General features: G+C 43.9%; 2 long non-coding RNA genes across 2 annotated transcripts; one reads left to right on the plus strand and one right to left on the minus strand.

Annotated features, from left to right (window-relative positions):
* Positions 1-2,560: 2,560 nt before the first annotated feature.
* On the plus strand, positions 2,561-24,521 carry LOC112544005 (uncharacterized). The gene is made up of 3 exons (XR_012901593.1): positions 2,561-2,675; positions 23,847-23,958; positions 24,280-24,521. It is a non-coding gene; the product is annotated as an uncharacterized LOC112544005 (long non-coding RNA).
* On the minus strand, positions 9,296-19,090 carry LOC112544006 (uncharacterized). Its single transcript, XR_003087304.2, has 3 exons — positions 18,952-19,090; positions 16,415-16,601; positions 9,296-9,722 (listed from the first exon to the last, which is right to left on the minus strand). It is a non-coding gene; the product is annotated as an uncharacterized LOC112544006 (long non-coding RNA).
* Positions 24,522-25,242: the final 721 nt, after the last annotated feature.

Here is a 25,242-nt window from a genome sequence, read left to right on the forward strand (position 1 = left end):
CTGTCAGCTGAAGAGAAGTTTGGAATCCATTGACTTGCTCAACCTGGTGCCAGCTGAATTCTAAGCCCTGAAAACACTAGTTTAAGGTGTCAGAATTAGATTTGCTACCTAGAACTTTGTCCTGAATTTTTGTTAACAGGGTTCATTGAGATTCATATTTTTAGGTTTTCCTTTTCCTGTTTCCCTCTCTCCTTACTCTTCTTCTCTGCTTGTTTTTATCCTTTTGCCCACTTTCCTCCACCAACCAGATTTGTATGTCAAGTGGCGGGGCTGAGGACTCGTTGTGAGAGTCCCTGACAAAGAGTTGCAGCTGGAATAGTGTGTAATAGTGCTCTGAGCATGATCCTCTCTAGTGGTGACTTGGGCCATCCTTTGGGACATCTGGTGAGACCCCTCAGGCTTCCACCTGTCAGAATATAAATGCTGATTGGCTACGCATGGGGCTACTGACAAGGAGGACTCAGGGCCTTCTGTTCTCTTTTAAGACCAACCAAATAAGTCATAACCAATCAAGTATTTGGTTAATCTTGCTATTTATCAACTGTAATTGTCTCTGAGCAGTTCATAAGTCTCACTAATATTCCACATTTGATGAATACTGAGGATAAACAATTGATGGTCTATAGCAGTGGTCCCCAACCATTAGAGGTTGCTGGATGCCAGGGGGTGTGGCCATTCGCCCGCTGGGCGCCAGAGGGCGGGGACACTTGCGCGCCCGGGGGCGGGGCCACCTCCAAGAGCCGCGTGCCCGGGGGCGGGGCCACCTCCAAGAGCCACGCACCTGGGGCTGGCGTCTCCCCCCCAAGCATCGCGCCCAGGGCCGGCGCCCCCCCCAAGTGCCGCGCGCCCAGGGCCAGCGCCCCCCCCAGGCGCCATGCACCCGGGGCCGGCGTCCCCTCCCCCCGAGCGCCGCGCACCCAGGGCCGGCGCCCCCCCAAGCACCGTGCGCCCGGGGCCGGAGCTCCCCCCCAAGCGCCGCGTGCCCAGAGCATGGGCGGCCAATTCGCGTGCTCCTGGGGCCGGCGCTCACTGTGCGCCATGCGCCTGGGGCCGGCTCTGGCACCATGCATGCGCCACGTGCCCAGGGTCAGGCCAGCCCCGAGTATGTGGCGGGCGCACACAAATGCCCCTGCGGGTGCCATGGTGCCCACAGGCACAGTGTTTGGGACCACTGGTCTATAGCTCATCTGAGAGCACTTTATTCTGATCATTCAATGTACCCAAACAGGATGGCCAGAGGTAAGACATAAGACTTGCAAGGGAAGGGAGTGGTTGTGGCAGTGATCTCACAAAGGCCTTTTGCAGGACCTCAACCTATTGGTGGGGAACAGGTGATCTCCCAGAGAGACCCTGACATCAGCCAGGTGCAGGGCAGAGACAAACACAGAGACATTCATGGCTTTGCTAGAGGAAGTGTTCTCCTCAAGGACACTCTGTGAGGACTGAAAGAGAAGTAGGATTCATGTACTACAGCTTAAGGAGTGACATCTTCACAGTTCTCTCCTTTCTTATTACATGATTTTGTAGTCCATGTTGAGTATCTATGATTGTTCACCTCTGCTCTGCTCCTCTGCTTTGCCTCTGCTCTGCCCCCTTCCCATCTCTGCTCTGTTCACCCTGCTGCCACTCCACCTCTTCCTCCAAAACCTTTCCCCCGAGTGCCACAGCGTCCAGACTTGGTGCTGGCAGCAGGGGTCAAGAACATAAGAACAGCCATACTGGGTCAGACCAAAGGCCCAGCTAGCCCAGTAGCCTGTCTTCCGACCGTGTCCAATGCCAGGTGCCCCAGAAGGAATGAACAGAACAGGTAAGGTAATCGTCAAGTGATCCATCTCATCACCCATTCCCACACTCTGACAAAGAGGAAAGGGACGCCATTCCTGCCCATCCTGGCTAATAGCCATTGATGGACCTATCCTTCATGAATGTATCTAGTTCTTCTCTGAATCCTGTTACAGTCCTGGTCTTAACAATGTCCTCTGACAAGGAATTCCATAAGGTTGACTAAGCTGTGTGAATAAAATCTTCCTTTTGTTTGCTTTAAATCTGCTACCTATTCATTTCATTTGGTGACCCCTAGTTATTATGGAAGCAAGTATATAACTTTTCCTTGTCACTTTCTCCGCACCAGTCATGATTTTATAGATCTCTGTCATGTCCCTCCTAAGTTTAATCTTTTCTTAACTGAAAAGTTCCAGTTTTATCAATCTCTCATCATATGGCAGCCATTCCAAACCCCTAATCATTTTTGTTTCCCTTTTCTGAAGTTATCTTTTTTTGAGATAACGTGACCACAGCTGCACACAGTATTCAATATAAAATAGTCTCTTATTCTCTCTCCCTTTTTAAATGATTCCTAACATTCTGTTCATTTATTTTTTCCTGGATATTAACTAATACAGTTAACTAAATTGCTTATATGAGTTAAAAACCATAAATACCGGGCCCTAGAAAGTCTACAGGAATGCTAGAGAAACAGGAAGTGAGCTGGCAGGAAGCCAGGAGAGCCAGTGAAAACAGTGTGGGTTTTTGACTGGGAAGCAGAGACCTTCCTGTTCCAGTCTTTGTGTGACTGGAGGAGGGCTGAAAGGCAAGAACTGAGCCAGGGAGTAGGGCATGGAGGATCCAGGGACATCCATGCATAGGGAAGGACTAAACCTTGGAACAACAGATATGTGAGTAAAACATGGAATGTTTAGTCAGACACCATCAGATTATATTTTTTAATTTTGGGTTTGTTGTACTTCTCTGTGCTGAGAACATATAACTCCCCTTACTCAATATCTTTCCAAACTGAATCCCAGGGAAGCAATTATCTGTGTTTTAATCATTTTTCAGTTGCTCTGTAACACCTAGTAACCAAGTAATGGCTCACCAGGTTTGTCGTCTTTGTTTTGTTAATAAAAATCACCTTTTTAAGACCATGATCTGATTTCTGAGTCTTAGAAGGCAGGAAGTTCTATGTGCATGTTTCTAAAATTGGAAAGCCATCTATTAAGAAAAATTACAGGTTTTTTTAATCTCTTTCCAGAGGGAGGGATAAAAAGCTCGAGGGTACCCCCCCAATAAGAAATTCCCAAATGCATCTTCCTGGGTTCTCAAATGAGTTTTTGCATTTGGGTGGTGGCAGCAATACCAATCCAAGCTCAGGGAATCTGTGACCTTGAAAAGTTTTTAGCAGAAGCCTTTAGTGGCAGGATATTTTAAAGTCTCTTGTGGCCCCCCCCCACTTTCTGCACTTGAAGTGCCAGAGGGGGGAACAGCCTTGACAACATCCCAGAATGATGTTTGCTTTTTTTGCAACAATGTCATACTGTTGGCTCATATTTAGCTTGTGGTCCACTAAGACCTCTAGATCCCTTTCTGCAGTACTTCTTCCTAGACAGTCAGTTCCCATTCTGTATGTGCACAACTGATTGTTCCTTCCTAAGTGGAGTACTTTGCATTTGCCTTATTGAATTTCATCCTATTTGCCTCAGACCATTTTTCCAGTTTCTTCAGATCATTTTGAATTTATGACTCTATCTTCCAAAGCACTTGCCGCTCCTCCCCGCTTGGTATCATCCACAAACTTTATAAGTGACTCTCTATGCCATTATCTAAATAGTTGATAAAAATATTCAACAGAACTAGACTCAGAACTGATCCCTACAGAACCCCACTCATCATACCTTTCCAGCATGACTGTCAACCATTCATAACTACTCTCTGGAAACAGTTATCCAGCCAGTTATGCACCCACCTTCTCTTGGCTAGCCTTCCCCCTCTCCTATATGAGGCTGGCCTGAGCCACTCACCCAAGGAGCATCTCCCCCATGTGGCTAGGGCTGTGTTGCTACTTGTCTGATCCCTGCTTCTTCCCCCGCCATGAGGGACTTGCATTGCTGCTTGTGACTCCCACCCTTGCACATTCCTCCATACCCTACTTTTGTCAAAAAAATCCAGGATGGCCAGGACAGGGCTTAATAAAAGGACTGTTCCGGCAAAAATGGGACATATGGTCATGCTAAGCCAATATAAGGAGGTTCAGAATGTATTTGCTATCTTTGGTCAGATTTTCAAGTTTGGTCCCCTAAAGCTACTCTCCCAAAGCCAAATCTATCTAAATATCTATAATAAAATGCTGCACTATGGCTTTAAAACCCTAATTTAGACAGCTGCATTTGAAAATTGTTGCCTTTATTTTACCTTTTTTTTAAGTGAAAAATCAGTCCTCAAGTCTAATTTATATGAACCTAATTCTCTGATCCCTTGAACCAGTGAGCACAATAAAGATGTCAGTATAAAACCAGTAAGTGAGAGGAGCGCCTATAAAACTGAGCTAAGACAGTCACATATACTGAGCTACTCTTTTTTTCTCATATCCCACAATCCTCCTCCCCCCACATGTACATCTCCTGAAACTTAAAGGTGGTTAAACTACCTTTTATGACAACGGGCAGAAAAAAACCTTTTGGAGCTGACACCTTGTTCAATGAAATTCAGCCTGGAGCAACCTTTTATGGCCAAGAACTTACTTCTGTCTTAATTTCCAAACTGCTTCCAGCAGCTGGTCTTTATGGCTGGGCTGTGCCCCCTGATGCATGCAGGGCTGCCAGCAATACAGACTCTGGGCTGTCAGGAGCAACTCTTAGCATGGCCAATGGCACTGGTAAGCAACTGAGATAAAAGGGAAACAAATGATTTAAGGCAGGGGAGAGCTTGAATTTGGGAAAAGATTAAACAATTTCAAATACGTATCTTATAGCTAGAAGACAACTAAGACCCTCATCTTGCAATGACTCTACTTGAGCAGGCCCCTGCGCAGAGCTCTGGGTTGTTCACAGTGATTGATTGTTCATATTTAACTATTTTTACTAATCCTTCTGTTCTTCCTTTCAGAATCCTATCTAAACTATCCATACCTTTCTGGTACTCGGTGCAGTATTTCAGGGCAATTGCATCAGAACCAGGTAGACATGAAATTTGACTTCCCTTCTCTTACCCACAATGCCTCTGAGCCTGGTCCAGCTCCCAAATTCTTCCATTGACTTTGATGGAAGTTGGATTGGGCTCCCTGTGTCTGTTTACAGGATAACAAGAACGCTGGCAGACAGATGTAAAGCAGCAGTCTGTGACCTAGCTAACAGCAGATTTCCAGGCCATCACTAAAAGAATACATTTCATTATGAAAGGCCACTTTACAATGTAACTGTCCTTCTCACATCAAAAAGGGAAATATAAATATTTTCTCAAATGAAATGATTGGACACTTTCCCCAAAATTAATGGGAGCTACACATGCCGCTAAAGGCAGAATTTGGCCCAAAATGTGAGTATGTGATTTAAAAAATATACATTTTGGGGGAGTAAGATAAGATGCTATAGTGATGGGAATGAACCTAAACAGACACGTCATATCTGTGCGGGCATTAGCATTTTTCCTTATGCCAATTTATCACATATTTTTACATTGAATATACACCTCCTGTTACTGATGGCTAGACAAGCCTCTCAAAGCATGTATAAAAAGAACCCTTGCTTTTCTCTGAAATATCCCAACTTTGCAGCTTTGGCACATCTCTGATTTGGTGAATGGATTGCAGGGTGTATCCTTGGTGCCATTTCTTCTCACTATCTTGGGTCATCAGCTTAATTCAAGAATGTTGAACAAGTGACCAGGCCAAGATGAACATTAACCAAATGTATTAAAGAAAACTTGGTGGAATTGGAACTATGCTCTTCTAGAACTAAAGAGAGAAAAATAGACTGACTGACTTTGGCTTTTCACCAATTAATTGCCAAAGCAAAACACCAAAAGATTACTCAAACCTTTGTCAAACTTGTCTGTCCCAGTCATTTCAGTCAAGATTTTTTCCAGCAGCCACAGTTTGGCTTTTTTAAGACTTCTCTTGTTCCCATGAGATTTTGCTAGGCTCATTTCCAGACAAAGAAAGTACCATTTGTTGTATGTGTGCACTAGACAAGCAGCAGTTTGTTGTTTCATTTATTAATTATTTACCTGGGGAAAGAAAACATCCATAAGAATGGTCTGTTTTCTTTCTAGACAGGAGGAGATATGGATAATGAATGGTCAATGTCTTATGACATGGGAATGAAGCAATGATTGTTTCTGGTGTCACACACGTGTTTAGATTAAAAAATATATATGCACAAATAAGACCTAATCCAATGTTCTTATTTATTGATTGAAATTAATGAGAATTTTGCCTAAATTGGTACTGCATGATTACGCCTTCAGACTGAATCCATACTTTGAATTCAAGCCCTTGTAAAGACAGCTGCATAAAATCAAAGGCATCTCTGAGCCATTTATATAATGCATTTGTGCTTGGTTAGTAAGATGTCAAATAGTGATGCTGATATAACTCTGGAGCTGTGTGGCAGCACATACAACGTAACTAAAAGAGTTGGGCCCACATTTTTTTCTAATTTAATTTCATCACACAAGCTAACATTCTGGGAAGATTGCAACAATGGATCAGATTTTCTCTTTTATTTCTAATGTGCTCCCCACAGTATTATCTCAGCACCTAGTACAAAATGAAGATCTCTCTTTTTTTTCTTTTTTTTCTTTTTTCTTTTTTTTTTTGCCACAGAGAACGTCCAGTTTCAACCCCTCCTTGTTTTATCCACAGTGAGTGGGATAGTCATCAGTGCCATGTATTTATTGAAAAGTACATATGTGTATCAAGGAGGCAGCATGACAGCTAGATCCATATAGGAGTATTATAGTCGCATCAGTTTACCTCTGGACCCATCTTATTGGGTTGGTAAAGTCTCAGATAGGCAGTCCCAGCTCATGCACCTGAAAATCATTTGTCTACTCATGATTTGTGTCTTAGTCTTTAACAATAGGTTACACAGAAGTGAAGGGTCCTGGACATAAATGGGGAGGGAGTTAGTTGTGTTTAAACTCCATATAGAGTCCTACAAAGGCTTGAGTTAGCCCTGCTGAAACCTCTATTATTTCTTTCTGCTTTAAAATCACCGGTCACTTAGAATTGTTTAGCTATAGTTCACAAAACAAAGTGAGGAATGCATCACATCCCCAGCTTCATCCTGTTCACATTCTCCTAATATGTTCATAGATATAATGCAATATATTTTAAAAACATTATTATTATGTGTATTGAAGCAGCAGAAGCTGGAATGATGGATCAGAGTTCCATTGTGCTAGGTGCTGTACAAACCCCCAGTAAGAAATGGAATGGTATTAGGATTGAATTAAAATTATGAAACATATTGCACTCTACATATGTCAAGAGAATTCTTAGAAAATTCTAGGTAGAAGAGTGTTGGTAACAAGCAGCGCAAGCTAATGAAAGAGGAGTCAGAGATGAAAACTGGGGTAGACAAAACTAGCCCATTTGTTATAACTGTACAATTATGTGTTATATAAATTATATCTTTCATCTCTGACAATGCACAGCTAGCTATTCATGAGATTACTGAGACTTTACTTGCCAAGGTTAGAAATAAATATGATCAGTCTGCTGTTTTGTAAATATTCACAAAGGGCTCAGCAGTGTAGCTCTTAGTCAAACCTCTCACTGAAATCATTGGGTGTTTCTGGGCTCGCTCGGTACAATATAGATTTCATTTTTCTGTATTCCATTATCAGCTGTTGTAAACAGCATATGCCAATTTGCCTTTTTAATATATATATTTCCCACATATTTGCTTGTCTTGTCACAACTTGGCATCTTCCTTCTCTCTTTTCCTGCCTATATTCAGGCTTTGTTTTATTGACTGATCACCTATTTTGTATAGCTCATATCTTAGCAGCCTTTCTTAACCCAAGTACACTTAAGACCAACACAGTGCACCTCTCCCAACAAATCCATGAAAATTCCTTAAGCAGACAGAAATGATAGCAAACAAGCTGCAGAAGACTCAAGGTAAGATCTAGGGGAAATGAGAATTACACAGCAGTGAAGACATTAGAAATCACAATAATATGCCAGCAATTTGGCACTGTAAGAAACTCTCCTTCATGATTTGATTTTATACACACACACAAACAGAAGGGGGAAAGTCCATCTCAACATATTTAACAAGGTATAAAGCTGTAGTGTCCTGTAAAGTTTCTAAATTGTCTGCGGTGAGTGACCACACATATTTGACTTTGGCACTTTTTTAGCAGTGTAAAAGAGCATTTGTAAGGAACCATAAAAAGTCATTACATATGCAGTACAATTGACCCTCCTCAGCATCTGTGGTAGGAAATACATCTGTCTTCTGTCTGTTTTTTTCCCTAAATGTCTCCCTGAATCAACTTTTATGGAGGGATTGTAAATATCCCTTTCTATTAGAATCCAAGAGTTAACAATACCCCCTGTGACTATAAACACAAGATGTTTCATTCAGGAAAGAGGTGCACTCAAGTAAGCAGAGATCTTTGTGACAGTCACTCCCAGTATGGTCCATATGCCCAGCTAATCACATTAGTGTGAGAGTGAAGAGGTGGCCAGTAGACAGCAAAATAAAGACAGAGAGAAAAGCAAGACTAATCTTGTTAAAAGGGAAGCAAAGATAGACGCTATTTTTACACAGCAGCTTATAACGTCCCAATTTTCCCAGGATTGGAATCACCTGTATGTTCTTTGAGACTGTGGGCTGCTTGTGGACCACTCCCGGCTGCAAACAAGCACAAATCCATCTTGTATTTACAGAGGGTTATTTTTAACATTCTTTGCCCACCACATTCTCTGTGGTTCTTATGTCATCATGGGCTGACTCATGGTACTCTTTAAAAATGTAGGAATGTGTTTAATCTAGAGAATGCTGGTGATTAATCTAGAGAATGCTGGTGATTAATCCGGAGAATGCTGGCATTTTCCAAATTTTTCTAAGAGAGCGGGGAAACTCTCACAACTTGTACCCAATATTAACACCGAGACAAAGGAGGCCCCTTGTGCAGAGTTCTTCCGTCTTTCCTGAGCCTTTCTGGGGAACCAATCTGGGACATTTTCAGTGTTCTTCTCCCAATATTAAAATGTCATTTGCATTTTGTGCAGTGATAGTGTGTAAATCATCCGCCAAATATCCTTGTGCAAGAGAACTTAGTTTAACAGTATGCCTTTCCTATTTCAATAATCTCACAGCACCTGACTGAGTAGTGAGTCTGTTGCAGGCAGTAAGGCTAGCTTTTATGTGATTTCATGGCCCTTAACCATGCACATTCTTGAGAGGTGCCCAATAGGTAGCATGAGCTTATTGTGCTTTAACGCAAGTGGGAGGGGATTTACTTGTGGGGATAGATTAAGCACAAAAGGTGACTCGCTGCATATATATTAACTTCTCTAGATCCTTTGGGACCCTCTCTTTTATTTGCAAGAATGCCAGGTAAAAGCCAGGTGGGGAGTGAAATGAGAAACATTCATCTCTGCTCAGAGACACTCTAAGTGTGATCCCCAGCATGCACATAAACTGCTCCCTTCTCTGCCTGTATTCTTGCTACTAGGCAGCAGTAACTTGGCCAAGCAGTAGCCCTCTTGTTAATGCAGAATCAGGTTCCTCTGTGCTGCTTATGCTGCTTGACACTTCTCACATGGCACTTATGTGTCCCATGTTATGCTGCTGTGTTGAAATGGGCTCAAGCCAAGTGCTGGATGTTAAAGCCAGTGAAACTGAGAGTGGGGTCATGTTGGCTTGGAAGATGGTCCAGTGGCTAGGGTCATAAGGGGCCGACTCCATAGATGCTCCAAGACTGTAGGACCCCTGGAAAAAAATAGTGTGTGCTCAGCACCTACTAGCCACCTACGAATCAGCTGTGAGCAGGAGGTGCTTAGGGCGTGGTGGAGTAGGAGTGGGAAGAGCCAGAATAAGGGTAGATCCTTGGGGAAAGGGGCGGAGGGAGGTGGAGCCTCGGGGCAGAGCAGGGGTGGAACATCCACCCAGAAAAATGAAAGTCAGTACTGTGACTAGGGTCTTAGCTTAGGAATTGGAAGATCCACAATCAATGCCCTTCTCTGCCACATACTTCCTGTGTGACCTGAGGTGAGTCACATAGTCTCTCTTTGCCTCATTTCCCCACCTCACAGGAGTGTCATGAGGGTAAACACATTACAAGGTTAGTGACAAGCACAGATACTGCAGCATTAGGGGCCATATAGGTACATTAGACAGATAACCTACTTTGGGTGTTTTAGTATTGAGATCTTTAACTCCCTTTTGGCCAGCTGGAAGTGGATGGGGGTTCTTGGTTTAACACCTTACCTGAAAGACGTGCTCACTAATTCAACATGAGGTGATGCTGCTCTGTAATAGTACCCACACTAGATATCATAAACCTCAGCTAACCTCAGAAGGCTTGGCCTTTCAGGAGAGTTCCACAGGCACTGTTTAATGTGGCTTTATTGTAGAAAGAAAATGATTGCCTACCTGGTGATATACTCAGCCTGGTTACAGCTTTCTAAATATAGCAGCTGTTTGCTTTCCTATGTACATCTGTTAACTACAAATTCTCCAGTTTCCCATCCATGCTCCCTCATATGTGGGTTTATGAAAATCAGATCTAAATACACTCATCCTTCCTCTGCTGTGCCTGTTACAAACATACCCCAAAGTCAATGAGCTTCCCCACCCTGCGTCTTACTCAAAAGACTGCAGAGCAGGGGTCAGCACCCACATTCAGGGCTACAGGATTTTTCTCTTGTTTGGCTGGATAGAAGAAAACTGGAAATCTGGAGCAAAGGGTGATAGGGAGAAAAACAGTGAATCCACTGTCTGCTAAATCCTCTGTTAGCCTGGGTGGGATGATTAGGGCCAGTGTTGTGTGCTCAGAACTCTAATTGCATTGTCTTCCGTCTATTGTGTTTCCTATCTCCTACCCATTGTTGAGGTAAGTCCAGGACATGGGGCAAGGAGGGGCGGGAGGGAGCAGAGTTCTGTGTAAGCTATGTGATTGTGCAACCACTCAGGAGAAATTCCAGTGCCACCCAACTGATTAGCAGAGCATCCACAGCTGGGTTTTTGTTTCTCCTCATGGTACACAATCAGACATGCCTCGGTGCACATAACAAAATGTATTCCTTACATGGATGGAAAAGATTAGAGGGAACATTGAGTGAGGGGGAGACCTGAAGAGCAACCACACTCCACAGCATGGTCTCTAAGCACCAAGGAGAATTTTACCATCCAAAATCCATGGTGCCACTAGGAACAGCATGTGCTCCTCTAGTTTCTAGGATAGTTGGCAGCCTGGGGGGAGAGAAAGGGAGTTGCCAATGGCAGCAGGCAGATAGGAGAGCAGGATGAAGGAACAGCCATCTTCCTTAGGGATTACTCAGTATGTGCATGTGCCTGCAAACATTCCCCGAGGGAATTCTGCCACAGCAAAAAGTAAAAAATCTTGCCTACGATATTTTTAAATTCTGCAAAATTATCCATATTTTATTTGTCAATAAATAAATGTGAAGGCCCCAACATGGCAGGGGGGAGCGTAGGCCACTGGCTGCGATGGAGGTGGAGATCATTCTGCTGTCCCCACCCCACCCCAGGACAGGGACTCAGTGGTGAGACTGCACCCTACCCTGATGCTACAGAAGGTCTGGGCTTGCCCCAGAATTACCCTCTGGCCCAGCCCCTCCATACCAGGTGCACCAGATGCGGGCAGGCAGGCAAGCAAGGCAGGATCCAAGTGTGAAGCGGGTTAGTGGGGGGGATCCAGGGGTGGGGTGGGGAGGTTTTGTGGGGGGCAATATTGATGTGAGCAGTTCAGTGAGGGTCTGGGCAGGGCTGTCCTTATGAACACTTGCACCTTCTATGCCCTGCCAGAGGTGAGGGTGCTGGCTGCTCTGGGAGTGGTGGTGGGGAGAAGCTGCATTCAGGGCTGCAGGAGCTGCAGGAGCAGGTCAGGGAGGCTGGCGGGGGAGCAGGTGAACTGAGTGGTCTGGCTGGTCAGAGCTGCAGGCCGAGAAATGGAGCAAGGGGTGGGGAGCCATGGGATTGGAGCTGTCAAAGCTGCCACTCCCTGCAGCTGGCCATGACCCTAGGCATGCACAGCACAGGGCACTGCCCTACGCATCTGTGTACGCTGCATATGCCTAAAGACAGCCCTGAGCCTGGGTGCACTGGAGGTCTAGATGCACTGGTGGTCTGGATGCACAAGGACTTCTTGGGGGTTCCATGTGCAAGGGGAGTTGGACTCTGCAGGAGGGCCCAGGTGAATGTGATTGGAGCTTAGCAGGAGGCATCTGGATACAGGGGACAGGTACTGGGAGAATAGATCTTGGTGGAGGAGTGTCTGAATGCAGTTAGTTGGGGTCCAGTGGGGTGGGAGCCCAAAGGAGAGGGCTCATCAGGGTGGTCCAGATACAGGAGGTATGAGGCTCGATGCTGGGGGGGAACAAATGCATGAGGTTTAGGCATACAGGGAAGCAGTTTCCTGTACAATGACCCCTCCCTCCACGGCTGAGGACCAATGAGGGCAGGAACTGGGAATGCGTGCATGTGAAACAGGAGAAGGGTTCTGGGTATGTGTCTGACCCAGCCTGGCCCTGGCTGCTCTGTACAAGGGAAGAGGAAGCCCCATCCTCCTCTGCCCCCAGCCCACTTGTGACTAGCAACTGAACCTGGTGCAAGGTAGGAGCCACTGGCTGGGGTGCTACCAGCCCTGCCCCATCAGTGATTTTGTTCTCTGCCAGCTGTTCAAGGCACTCAAAACAACATGCCTGTGCTGCTGGGGAAGGACACATAGTCGCTTTATCAGCTTCCATTTGGTTTCCCATCAGAAAGGCATTTTCTGTAGAAAGCAAAGAAATCTACAGTGGACATGAGTTCTGCACATGGATAGTGGCACAGAATCCCCTCGGGAGTAAAGCGTGCTCTGCTTCTCCCATGAAACCGCAGAATTTTCAAGACATGTCCCCTTTGCTCCAGGGGCTCACCACTCTCTCCTCTTTGAAGGCTGCGGTTGTTTGTAATATGGTAGCATCATTATGTTACACACAGAAAATACCCACAAGAGAGATTTTCTCGCACCAGTGAATGTGCAGGCTAAAGAGACAAGAGCTGAGGTTGGGAAGAAATATTCTCCCCATTTTTCAGCAGAGGGCACAGGGGGGCTTGCCCAAGGTTGTACAAGATGTCCATAGCAGAGCTATGAACTGAACACAGATCTTCTGAGCATCAATCTAGCACAAGACAAAACCATCTTTCCTCCCATAATAAATGTCTCTGTGAATCTCAGAATTTTTGTAGTAGATTTCTCATCCCGAAGATTTTTGTGTAGAAAGGGAAACTGGCGCCTTTTTATCTGAAAAGGACTTTAACCTCAGTTTGTACCAACTATTGTGTAATCAGTACCAAAACCATAGTGACAAGGATGAAAAAATAAGGCAATTGTATCAATGGCCCAGGTGTGTGTGTCTGTATATGACCGTATTTATCAAATAAAAACAGGAGCAAAAAAGGATGTAATAGGCAGGAGAAATCCCTGATGGAAAATCCCATTTGCTGTTGCATTATGCAGTGTGGGCAGGATGAGAAAAGGAAGAAGCAGATGGAAGTTCATCAATAGCACCAAAGGTGAAAGAAACAGCATCAGTTTGCATTTTAGGACACATAGTGAATACCAGGCCTCCTGTCACTTATTGGGCTCAGCTGGAGTTAAAGCTTTTATACCACTGAGTTTGTGAGCCCCAGCACTTGGTGTCATGAGTCAGAAGCCCATTGCCTCTGGAGAACTTACTACATTGTCCCTCTGCAGCTGCGTGTGAGTGCAGGTCACAGTGTGAGCTGTGCCACTCTTAGGTCTGGTCTACACTAGGGGATAAGTTCGAATTAAGATACGCAACTTCAGCTACGTTCATTGCATAGCTTAAGTCAAAATAGCTTAACTTGGCTTTTGGCTCTATCTACCCAGCGAGAGGTCGATGGGAGCACACTGTCCTTCAACTTCCCTTGCTCATAAAAGCAGAACTACTGGCATCGACAGCAGCGCCCCTCTCAGTTCGAATTAGCTGTCTTAACTAGACCACTAATTCGAACCCTGGAAGATTGACAGCAGCTGTTTTGATCCTCTCTGTAGTGTAGACATAGCTTTACAGTGCATAGTGTGTGCGCTACCTCAATGCCAGCTTGGCTCTCTTGGTCACTAAGGAAGGGAAGCAGAGTCATGACCTCATCCTTGGAATCTTTAGGAATCATTTAAAAAGGGATAGAGAATAAGACAATCTTATTACTCTGTATAAATCTATGGTACGCCCACATCTTGAATTCTGCATACAGATGTGGTCGCCTTATCTCAAAAAAGTTATATTGGCATTGGAAAAGATTCAGAAAAGGGCAACAAAAATGATTAGGGGTTTGGAACGGGTCCCATAAGAAGGGAGATTAAAAAGACTTTGACTTTTCATCTTAGAAAAGAGCAGACTACAGGGAGGGGGGATATGATAGAGGTCTATAAAATCATGAGTGGTGTGGAGAAAGTGAATAAGGAAAAGTAACATACGAACATAACATACAAACTAGGGGTCATAGCAGGTTTAAAATAAACAAAAGGAAGTTTCTCTTCCTGCAGCGCACAGTCAACCTGTGGAACTCTTGGCCAGAGAATGTTGTGAAGACCAGGACTTTAACAGGGTTTAAAAAGGGAATTCGATAAATTCATGGAGGATAGGTCCATTGACTTAAAAGTATGGTTAGACACTGGATGAGCTTCATGTAGAGCTCAGTCCTGCTTCCATTGCAATCAATCACTAAGCCCCAATTGACTTCAGAGATAATAGGAGGCTTCTCCCCCATCTACATTCTCCTCCCTTCCAAAAAAATCGCTCTTGTGCAAGTGCACAAACAGCTATGACTTGGCTTTGACCTCAAAGATTCATTGTAACAAGCTGTGAATATGTATTAAATAGCTCTGTGCCCACCAAGCACTCAGAGAGCACAGACATTGCTGTGCAGTCACTGCTGAACTGTTCACTGTAATATGTTGCTAAGTCACAAAAACATGAAAAGCCCACTGGTCCTGAAAAGATGAACGTGTTTAGAATGTCCTCCTTTTTCTCAAAGGCATATCCCAGTGTGGCACTCACATCCTCACACACATACACATACACACACCCTGTATGACTCTGTCAGTAGCACACAAACAAAGGTAGAGCACCTCAGGTTTGCATAAGAATTCTACATCACATATTTGGTTGTCATTGGCTCATCTCACTGAGGGTCTCATGCGCGCTAAGCCAGTTTGTTGATCTCTTGGGTCTCGGCCCCTCCCTTCTGTAGATTGTCTGTTTACAGAGTTACCTCTAACATTCCTCTCTGTTCTCTCTCTCTCTCACACACACACACGACAATAAACTCAGATAAAAATGATCCACTGGGTGTAAGAAAAGACACAATAGAGAAATTAGGTGCACAAGGCCACTCTAGATTTCTGTCTCATTACATAAACTGGGGTATGTTTGATTCTACATTAATTCAGTATAGTTTATGTGACTGGAATGCTTGTTACATATATTAGGAGTTATGGAATATCTCCATACAATTATTCACTAGATACAACTGAGGGCTCTTTATTATTCAATGGATTCAAATTAACCTTAATTCCACCTTTTCTTGCAGCCAAAGTACATTAATAGATTTAAGGCCAGAGAGGCCCATTAAGATCATATAATCTGACCTTATGCATAACACATGCCATAGGATATTGGTCACTAATTCCTGCAACAAGTCTGCAACTTCAGCTTGAGCTAAAGATATTTTTAAATAGGTCCAGACAAGTGTTCCAAGTGTTCCATGTGCAGAATAAATTTTGTTATGTGTCAAGGCATGTGCAGGTGTGCACCACCAGCAGAAGCACATGCTGCCGGCTGTGGGTGCCGTGAGCACTCTGCTAATTGGCTGAGTGACATCTGAATCTCTCCTGGGTAGCCACCCAAACACTCAGCTTACAGGAAATACTGGTCCTTCAGACTGTGGTCAGTCACAGTGTACCTCAGGGGTGAGCAATAAAATGACAGAGGTTTTTCAGAGTTTAGCCCCTGGTGGGCCACCACCGCTGTATTTACCTACACCTCTACGATTACGGGTGCTTGCAGCTCCCCTTGGTTGGACTGGAACACTGCTTCCTGCACCTCCCATTGGCTGGGAATGGCAATCTGCAGCCAACAGGATCTGCAATCACCTGTATCTGTGAAGCTGCAATAAATACAACAGCAGCCTGCCAGAAGCTAACCCTTGTGAACTCGATCTGGCCCACGGGCCAGTACTTGCCCACTGCTGGTATAGCTGCACTAGTAGGGATACTATCAGTAGACTTCCCATACTATGAGGAGACTTCTTTTTGCAGGATGTGGTCAACAACTGTTCCACTTTCCATTTTGCAAGAGCTACTTAGGATCAGGCATGTGACATCAGAGGTGCCCCCTTTCCCTGAGGTTGTATTGCACTGCTCCATTTCTTACCTGGTTGATGAAAGATCTCAGAAGATGAAGATTTGAAATGATTGTGTTAAATTACATTGATGATGGAACTGATCCTGCCGTCCTCATTCAGGTGCCTGCAGAACCACACAAGACTGAGACTAGTCATGTTGCATAAAGCACTGTGGCAGGACACTCAGATATGATGGTGAAGAGGGTTGTGTAAGAACTAGAATAGAATAGGCAAAATCCTCATTAGCCCACATAAAGTCGTGTGTTTTAGCTTAAATCCCATTAATTTCAATGGCACTACTCACATGCTTGGAGTCAAGCAAATGTTTTGAGGAATAGAGGCCATTACTAGCTGTATATGCATGCGCTGGTCCTCTAGGTTTTACTATGTACCTCTAGACTTGCAGACTTGTTTAGTTTTTGCTGCACATGCTCAACACTTGCTAAATCAAAACCAGATCTTTTCAAATCAAGGAAAGGCACTAGTTCTACAACATGAGGATCATCTCTATATTCTCATCATCTCTACAATGTGCAGTATCATCCTCTTTTGCTGCAACTTGGTATATAAAAATAGTGGTTAGATATTTTTTATAAGGCAAATACATATTTTTTGTACTGCCCTCTAATGCAAAAACAGCTGAAAGAGTTTAGCTAAAACTTTCAAGAAACCTTTCACTTGGAGAGACAGTGCGTGGTGGCATGTAATCCATCTCCATGAAAGGAAACCTGGGGGACAATGTGGGGGAATCACCACTAGGGACTCCTCACCAAGATTTCCTCACCCAGATCCTTCATGTTGGATTTTCAACGGCCAGGGATACCCCAGCCATTAAAGTAACCAACCGGGGGAAATGCCCTTTGAGCAGCACCACACATGGAAAATTTTAGTCCAAAAGGCAAATGTCCCTAAAGTTATGAGCATATGAAAACAAGAGTTTCTAATGGAAACTGCTTTGCAACTTTAATTTTAGCTGCAACTTACCAACAACTGCTATAATAAACTGGTGCAAGAACATACTCATGAAGTTAGTCATGTTTCACAAGGAACATAACAATTAGAGATAACTAGCCTGGGACTTAGGAGACTCAGTTTCAGCTCTGCTCCACTACAGACTTTTTGTGTGACCGGGGATAAATTATTTAGTCTCTTATGTATCCTTTTGCCATCTTTAAAATGTGGGGGGAAAGCACTTCTATACAGAGCGTTGTGAGGATAAACGCATTAAAGGCTGTGAGGCACTCAAACACTATAGTATTGGAAGCCAGCTTCAAAAACAAGAAGACAACACAAGGAATAATCAGTCAGCCTCACTTCACTACCTGAAAAGCTATTAGAACAAATTGTTAAAAAACCAAAGGTTATAAGTAATAGCTAAGATGGATTTGTTCAGATCAATGATGGTTCCCTCTTTGACAAGGTAACTGGGTTAGTGATTATTGGCAGCAATTTTTTTAGTAATAATTAGTACTTTCGCTGGCTTGGTTATGAGAATATCATGTGAGACTTTGGCCCCGCTATTTTACTTCGACTGTGTGGGTGGGTAGAAAGCAGTAGATCTTATATGTCTAGATTTTAGTAAGGCTTTTGACAAAGTCCCATGTGACATTCTCATAATCAAACTAAGAAAATGTGATCTAGATAAAATTGCTATAAAGTAGGTGCATAACTGATTGAAAGACCATCATCCAAAAGTAAATATCAATGGTTCACCATTACATGAGAGTACTTCTTTAGTGGGGCCCTTTATGGGTCAGTCCTGAGTCCAGTACCATTCAACGTTTTTATTAAGGAGTTTGAAAATGGAGAGGAGAGTATGTTTATAAAATGTGCAGATAATCCCAAGATGAGTGAATGCAAGCAATTTAGAAGACAGAATTAGAATTTAAAAAGACCTTGACAAATTGGATAATTGATCTAATTAAAACAAGATGAAATTCAAAAAAGTACAAAATACTACACTTAGGAAAAATCCAATTCACAAGTACATTATGGGGAATAACTGACTAGGCAGCAGTACTGCAGCAAAGGATCTGGGCTTTATAGCAGATCACAAATTTAATTAATCAACAATGTTAAGCTGCAAAGAAAAACAAATGTAATTATGAATCCCATTACTACATTTCATATGTAAGACATGAGAAATAATTGTTCTATGCACTCAGTGCTAGAGGGCACCACACTTTAAGAAGCTTGTGGACAAATTGGAGAGAGTCCAGAGGAGATGCAGCCCGATCTATGGATTATGTATTAATGTATACTGATTACTTAAGAACTCTCAGTAATCACTCTGAGGTTTAGTAGGTTGTTGTCCCAATATCAGCTCCAGTATTATTTAAATGACTGTTTACTTGGGAGCCCTGATGTGCACAATTGTTAAACTCATAGTTCAGGGATCCTTTTGTACTCACCAGAGTTCACTGATATATTTAACAAAGTCACAAACACTCTAACCCAGCAAGCAAGGTAAATCAAGATAATATAGAATGTACATCTGAACAATCCATAGACTCACACCAACCCTTGCAGGATAACCTGAAATGCTAGCCATTATCTTCCTGCTTACCAACACCTTCCTCATCATCACCAGTGGCCTTCATTCTGGCACCTCCCAAGGGCTACATTGCTCTCTGCCCACAGGATGGAATACAACTTTTATAATGTGTTACACTGATGTCACAAGGCCTAATGTATATTTAGTAGGGATTCCTTTCCTGTTCCTAGTTGTATTTCCTCATCCTACTAATGTTGCAGTGCCCTCCTCATATACATCAATTCGTTGCCATGGCACTCTTATGATTAGACATGTGTGGATGTTCTGTCCAATAGCTGGCATTAGCTCATGTTCATGCAGCTGGCTGGGTCATTGTGCAGAAACTTCCCCCTTCCACACTCTATTTCCAAGTCCCCAAAACTTAGGGGTGACCAGGAGGCCATTTATCTATGCCAAAGTCTTGCAAGATACAGGCCTGAGGTTCTTTGCATTACTGCTATATGATGCCAAAGCTAACTATGGGCTACAGAAAGAGCAACAAACATAACAGATTTAGAAAACATGATGTATGAGGAAAGGTTGAAAGAATTTGGATGTTTAGTTTAGAGAGGGGGAATGTTGAGGGGGGAACTGATAAAGCTTCAAAATTGTAAAAAGGTTTTATGAAGAGGACAGTGCTACATTGTTCTCCCTGTCCACTGACAAGTGCAGGACAAGAAAGCATCGTTTAAGTTCACAGCAATGGCAATTCAGGTTAGATATTAGGAAAAGCTTTTAGGAGAGTTAAGCAGTGGAACAGTTTACTTTGGGAGGTTATGAAATCCCAGTCACTCACTGGAGGTTTTAAGAATAGGTTATATAAACACATGTCAGGAATGGTCTTTGGTATTCTTGGAGCTGCTTCCTCCTATGGCTGTGGTTCTCAACTGGTGGTCCATGGACCACTGGCGGTCCACAGTGACTTTTTTGGTGGTCCACAGGAACATTGTCCAAAGTCACATGGCGTTGGCAGACACCAAAAATCTGTTAGTAAAAAATAAATTTCGAACCAAAATGCTCCTTGGCTGCTCTTTTTTATCATGTCTCAATAAGGAGGCGGTTCATGAACATTTTTTCATTGGCCTGGTATATAGCTGAATTAATTAGACTCTTAGCTGTGAAAAGGCTACCATGCCCTCCAATGGCAGGCTGTCGCATAACAAGTGTGCTCAGTTTCTCCTTCCATGGATTCCAGAAATAAGAAGGTGCATATGCGGTCAGACCAATAGTTCATCTAATCCTGTCTTCCAACTGCAACCAATGCCAGGTGCCCCAGAGGGAATGAACAGAACAGGCAATCACTGAGAGCCTTGTTGTCCACTCCCAGCTTCTGGCACGTAGGCTACGTCTAGACTGGACCCTTCTCCGGAAGAGGCATGCAAAGCAGGCAAGTCAGAATAGGGAAATCCGCGGGGGATTTAAATATCCCCCGCGGGATTTAAATAAACATGGCCGCCGCTTTTTTTCCGGCTTGGGGAAAAGCCGGAAAAGAGCGTCTAGACTGGCGCGATCCTCCGGAATAAAGCCCTTTTCCGGAGGATCTCTTATTCCTACTTGCAAGTAGGAATAAGAGATCCTCCGGAAAAGGGCTTTATTCCGGAGGATCGCGCCAGTCTAGACGCTCTTTTCCGGCTTTTCCCCAAGCCGGAAAAAAAGCGGCGGCCATGTTTATTTAAATCCCGCGGGGGATATTTAAATCCCCCGCGGATTTCCCTATTCTGACTTGCCTGCTTTGCATGCCTCTTCCGGAGAAGGGTCCAGTCTAGACGTAGCCATAGAGTCTAGAGGAGCCCAGTGCCTGAGGTTGCATTCCTAGATATCTTGGCTAATAGCCATTGATGGCCCTACCTTCTATGAACTCATCTAATTCTTTTTTTAGTCTGATTATAATTTTGGCCTTCACAGCATCCTCTAGCAACAGGTTCTGCAGGTTGACTGTGTTGTGTAAAGAAATACTTCCTTCTGTTTGTTTTAAACCTGTTGCCTATTAATTTCATTTAGTGATCCCTGGCGCTTGAGTTACATGAAGGAGTAAAGAACACTTCCTTGTTCATTTTTGACATACCATTCACAATTGTATAGACCTCTATCAAATCCTCTTAGTTGTCTCTTTTCTAAGCTAAAAAGTCCCAGTCTTTTTATAATCTCTCCTCATCTGGAAGCTGTTCCATACTATTAATCATTTCTGTACCTTTTCCAGTTCTGATATATTTGTTTTGAGAGGGGATGATCCGAGTCGCAAACAGTGCTCCAAGTGTGCCTTGCAAGAGATGCTCACAATCATTCATGATCAGGCCGTTGGGCCCTTATTCAACAAAGGATGGAAACATGTTCCTAACTTTAACATGTGAGTCACCCTATTGACTGGCGAGAACTTAACTCAGCAGTAGGGATAAAAATATTTTAACAACTTTATATGACATTTCCAAAGCTCAGATAAAGCTGTGAGAACAGAGAGGAAGGAAGACATGCAAAATAGCTATTAGAGATTGTGCTCTGGTTGTAAGTGGAATGGCTCATGTGAGTGAGGGGAGTGGAATTGGCCTGTGTTGTTCTTTATCTCATTGTAACTGTATAATTGGCATCACTTTAGTGTCTACTGTACTAACAAAGACTTTGCACTTCCTTGGTATTCTCTACTACAGAACTTCTTATCACACTCACACTTTGTCTTCCACTCCCTAACTCTCAGCCCAACAAACACACACTCTATCAAGAGATCTCTTGTTCCATGAAAGAGTTTCTCCTGTAGAGTGTCATTTCCCATAGAGCTGGTTCCTAAGGCTGAAGTTAGGTCTTGTTGAACCAGAACCGCCTGAAAGGAATTAAATTCACAATATTCCAAGCCAATCTACTCCCTGACAAAGTCAAATCAAATGCTAGAAGGGTGAATTCTTCCTTCCATCCCTCTGAAATAGCTCCAATGCAGTTTACTGTAGTCAGGGATCTACATGTGAACAGTGAAGATTTCATACCAAGAGTGTAAATTCAGCCCTTGTGTCCTAAGCCAGAATTCCCCTAACCCCACTGTAGTGCAGCAGGATGTGTGCCAATAGGCTGACCCCATTTGCCTTAGGAATGGCTACATTTCAACAGTGCTATATATAGATATTCTTTATATGAGGTAGGATCCTTCTGAAAGAAAGGCATTACCTGTAAAAATAAAATATGATGATGATGTATTATTGTTTTCTTACAAGCAGCAAATATAAACTCAAGAGCAAATGGAAAAAAAATAGTTATACCGGACAAATAAATACATGGCACACCTCCACAGAATAGTGACAATGACGTAACAAATTTTATTAATTCAGATGAAACAAGTATTTGCTTGAAGGTTCAGGGTATGCACTAAACAAGTTTCTCCTCTTTTGTCATTGAAACTCATGCCATCCTTCTGACCTGGGAGTGACCTCTCACCAGAAGTCCTCTTGAGTCTGCATTCTGGTCAGCAGGTCTCCAGCTGAGTCTTTTCAATATGACAACATACATCTCATTGTAGTTCTGGCTACTGTAGCATTTGCATCTGAATGCAGAAGATTTTTCTTCCACGCATCCTATCTCCTTCCCCACAACCACTAGTCAACTTGAGGTCATTCTCTGCTTATTTTGGTCTGTCACTACTTTGTGACCTGGATACCATGGTGCACTGTAATACTTCGCAATAAGGGCAGCTATTGTGTAAACCACACTCTTGGAGAAAATGTTTCAACATCTGCCTATGCACTCTGTCATCCACTACTGCTGCCCCTCCCCCCCCCCCCAACTCAAAGCCCTTCCTGGATTATTTAAAACATGGGAATGGGGACAGTGGAAGAGACAAAGGGCTTTCCCCAAATCCCTGTCCCCTCTGACTGTGATCTGCTAGCTTCTCACTTGCAGATTCCAGCCCTGTGGAAAGGTCTCTATGAGGTCCCCAACCCCACCTTCTGCACAGCAAGCAAGGCCCTTACATGAAACCTACCCCTAACCCTGGACTTCAGAGCCTGAACTCCAGCCCGAGTCAGGAATGGTCACACAGCTATTTTTAGCACCACAGTCTGAGCCCCACAGGCCCAAGTCTGTAGACCTGGACTCTGAGACTCTTTGCCAGGGGGTGGGTTTTGCCATGTAGACATACCTAATAGGCCTTGTTTCAGGTGCGGCTCCTTAGCTGTCTCTTACAACTATCCTAAAGGATGGAAGTGTTCACACATCAGTGTGAATGAGGTTTTACCCAGCACAAGGTTTCATCACTTGACAGTGTTGCTGGGAGGGGCCACATCTGGTTCCACAGAGTTTGTTGGGCTCCACTGTAAGGAGAGAAACCAATGCTGTAGCACTAGTCTGTTCTTTCATGGCATCGGGGTGCTGACCAATCCCTTCCCTGTCAGCACCTCTGCCTTTGCTTCTCTCGCTGTCCAGATGGCAAAGTTCAGCACTTACAAGTTATCAGGTATTAGCAGAGCAGCCTTTCTCAACCAGTCAGCTGGAGCTCCAGAATGAATCACAACAACCCCATTTTAATGAGGTCACAAAGGCTGGCTTAGATTTGCTGGATCCAGGGCCAAAATTGAACCCGAGCTCCACCACCTGAGGCCAGGGTCAAAGCCTGAGTCCCACTGCCCAGGGTTGAGCCAGAAGCCTAAAGGTTTTAGCCTGGGGTTCAGGTTACAGATGCCCTCTGGGTCTGAAACCCTTGGTCTTCTGCTTTGAGCCCCAGATCCAGGGTGGTGGGCCTTGGGCTTTGGCCCCACTACATGGGGCACCAGGGGTCAGACAGGCTTGGACTTCAGTCCCCCCGACCCTGGGGTCCTGTAGTAATTTTTGAGGTCAGAAAGGGGTCGCAGCGCAATATACGTTTGAGAAACCCAAAATTAGAGTATTACTTACAAACATCTTTATGGACAACTCTCCCACTTATCTATTTGCATCTTTCTGTTTTTCAGGGACAACGAGTGAACAGAACCATATCAAACTGAGGACTGGACAGCTTAGCTGACTGATGCTGGGATACAAACCTTTTACCTTGTACATATTCCTAATTCAAATCCCGCTGAGGTCAGTAGTGAATGAAATTGTTGTACACAGGGGCGGCCCGTCCATATAGGTGAACTAGGTGGTTGCCTAGGGTGCCAAGTTAAATGGGGTGCCAAATGGTGGTGCAATATCATTGAGGGGTTTGGAGGTGGGGGTGCCGATTGCATGATTCGCCTAGGGTGCCAGTTGCTGGCAGCTTGTCTAGGGCCGCCCCTAGTTGTACACTTTGGGCAAGTGTCTCCACCACCACAACTGGCACTAGTTGGTAATCCTATTGGCAGCCTCCTACAGTTCTGAATAAGCTTGGAACTTGAACTAACCTCTCACCCCTTGATCCCACAGGGTCAAGGTGAGGCATATTGGCAGAGCACTGTGTGCTGGACCTGTTCCCACTCACTCGCCCACACCCATCTATCAGGCACTTTTCAGAGGCATCACATTCACACCCCCACAAAAGCTATGTGACCTTTCTGGCCATAAATAAGGCTGTTTCATGCAACAGGGCAGGTTTTACTTTACCTATTTCTTATAGATACAATTAGGATGTTGTACCGGAAGGAAATATTTCAACAGATGGCTCTCGCTTTCCAAGAAAGTGTTTGTAACATACATCTCCGGCACTTCTTGTAGCGTAGCCAAATGAGTATGGCCAGAAACCAAGCCAATGACATTCTAAGAGCAGATTGTTTTAATCAAATATTCTGCTAAAGAGGCAGAAAACCTGATTACCATGTTATCTGCTCTTATCACGCTGGGATTCACTATGATGTGACTGCTGAGTATAACAGGCTTGTGGGGGTCAGGAGAGGAAAGTTACCAAACATAAGAAAAGGTTTTAGAGTTGGGTACTGCCCCAGGGAAGCTGAAAAAAAGATGATTGCGAAAGTGCTCTGTGGGACATGGATTCTTTGCCCACCCTTTGGCACAATACCCACAGAAGTTATAGAGAATGACATATTTATCTAAGAGCCATTTAAAATAACCCCTGAAAAATTGTCCAATTCATTGATGAAGTGGGTTTTACCCTGAAAGCTCATGAGTCTATATATTTTTGTTAGGTACCATAGGAAAGGGCCCTTCCAAACAGATTCACTTACTGTTCAAGATGTCAAACCATCAGAAGCTCCTCTTTTTTTTTTTTTTTAATGGGGACTCAGGAGATCTGAGTCCAGTTCCTGTCTCTGCCACACACTTCCTTGGATGGCCATGGGCAAGTCACTTAATATCTCTGTGTCTCAGTTCCTTGCTGTAAAATTAGGATAAGAAGCCACTTTTTCTCCCATCCCTTGTTTTGTCTATTTTTAG

The sequence above is a fragment of the Pelodiscus sinensis genome, chromosome 1 (genome assembly GCF_049634645.1).
Source record: "Pelodiscus sinensis isolate JC-2024 chromosome 1, ASM4963464v1, whole genome shotgun sequence".
In the NCBI taxonomy this organism is placed as follows: Eukaryota; Metazoa; Chordata; order Testudines; family Trionychidae; genus Pelodiscus; species Pelodiscus sinensis.